Here is a 2,318-nt window from a genome sequence, read left to right as displayed (position 1 = left end):
AAGAAGACATTTCAATTCTAAATATTTATGCACCCAATTTAAATGCTCCCAGATTCTTGAAACAGACCTTGCTTAATCTGAGCAATATGATATCCTATAACACCATGATAACAGGGGACTTTAACACCCCTCTCTCAGAGCTGCTCAGATCTTCTAAACAGAAATTGAACAAAGATATAAGAGATTTAAACAAGACTCTAGAACAATTGTGCTTGATAGTCGTATATAGAACACTCCATCCCAAAGATAAAGAACATACATTCTTCTCATCACCCCATGGAACATTCTTCAAAACTGATCATATCCTAAGACACAAAATAAACCTCAACAGAATCAAAAGAATTGAAATTTTACCTTGCATTTTCTCAGACCACAAGGCACTAAAAGTGGAACTCAACTCCAATAAAAACGTTCAGCCTCACACAAAGGCATGGAAGTCAAACAATCTTGTGCTGAATGACAGTTGGGTGCAGGAAGAAATAAAAGAGGAAATCATTCACTTCTTTGAGTATAACGACATTGAAGACAAAAGCTACCAAAACCTGTGAGATACAGCAAAAACAGTCCTGAGAGCAAACTTTATCGCTTTAGAAGCCTACATTTGAAAAACAGAAAGAGAGCACATCAACAAACTCACAAGCCATCTGATGGAATTGGAAAAAGAAGAACAATCTAAGTCTAAACCTAGTAGAAGAAAAGAAATATCCAAAATTAAATCAGAGATCATTGAAATTGAAAACAAAAGAATCATTCAGAAAATTAATGAAAGAAGGAGTTGGTGTTTTGAAAAAATAAATAAAATAGATAAACCTTTGGCCAGATTAACTAGAAATAGAAAAGTAAAATCTCTAGTAACCTCAATCAGAAATGGTAAAGGAGAAATAACAATTAATGCCACAGAGATACAAGAGAATAGCTCTGAATACCACCAGAAACTTTATGCCCAGAAATTTGACAATGTGAAGGAACTGGATCAATATTTGGAATCACACCCTCTCCCTAGACTTAGGCCACATGAAATACATCTCCTGAACAGACCAATTTCAAGAACTGAGATCAAAGAAACAATAAAAAATCTCCCAACAAAAAAATGCCCTGGTCCAGATGGCTTCACACCAGAATTCTATCAAACCTTCAAGGAAGAACTTATTCCCATACTGCAGAAATTATTCCAAAAAATTGAGGAGGAAGGAATCTTCCCCCAACATGTTCTATGAAGCAAACATCATCCTGATATCAAAACCAAGAAAAGACCCAAGTAAAAAGGAGAACTTTAATAATGCAAGGGTACATGTCGGATCTTTTAGTATAGAGTATAAATGTCTTATCACAATAACTAAGTAAATGAGATGAGGTATATATAACCAGTGTGATGTAAGCATTCCTAATTTTATATGAAATTAGCGCATTATACCTAAATGCATTAATGTATACATGATCTATGTGACTATGACTCAATAAAAAAATAATAAAAATCAAAAGGACAACTTTAGAACAATTTCACTGTTGAATACAGATGCAAAAATTCTCAACAAAATCCTAGCCAACAGATTACAGCTGATCATCAAAAAAGTCATACATCATGATCAAGTAGGTTTCATCCCAGGGATGCAAGGCTGATTTAATATACATAAATCCATAAATGTCATTCACCATATCAACAGAAGCAAAAACAAAGCCTATATGATCCTCTCAATAGACACAGAAAAAGCATTTGATAAAATCTAGCATCCTTTTCTAATTAGAACACCAAAGAGTTTAGGCATAGGTGGTACATTTCTGAAACTGATTGAAGCTATCCATGACAAACCCACGGCTAATATTTTACTGAATGGAGTGAAACTGAAAGCTTTTCATCTTAGAACTGGAACCAGACAAGGTTGTCCTCTGTCACCATTACTACCCAACATTGTGCTGGAAGTTCTAGCCAATTAGGCAAGACAAGGAAATAAAGGGCATCCAAATGGGAGCAGAGGAGGTCAAACTCTACCTCTTTGCTCACAATATGATCTTATACTTAGAGAACCCCAAAGACTCAACCACAAGACTCTTGGAAGTCATCAAAAAATACAGTAACATCTCAGGATGTAAAATCAATGTCCACAAGTCAGTTGCCTTTGTATACGCCAATAACAGTCAAGATGAGAGGCTCATTAAGGACACAACTCCTTTCATAGCCCCAAAGAAAATGAAATACTGGCTCGGCGCCTGTGGCTCAATCGGCTAGGGTGCCAGCCAAGTATACCTAAGGTGGCGGGTTCGAATCCAGCCCGGGTCCGCTGAACAACAATGACGGCTGCAACCAAAAAATAGCCAGG

Source organism: Otolemur garnettii, unplaced genomic scaffold, assembly GCF_000181295.1.
Source record: "Otolemur garnettii isolate 467f Iridium unplaced genomic scaffold, OtoGar3 scaffold00152, whole genome shotgun sequence".
NCBI lineage: Eukaryota > Metazoa > Chordata > Mammalia > Primates > Galagidae > Otolemur > Otolemur garnettii.
The sequence above is the reverse complement of the archived record's forward strand: the minus strand, read 5'-3'. Positions refer to the sequence as shown.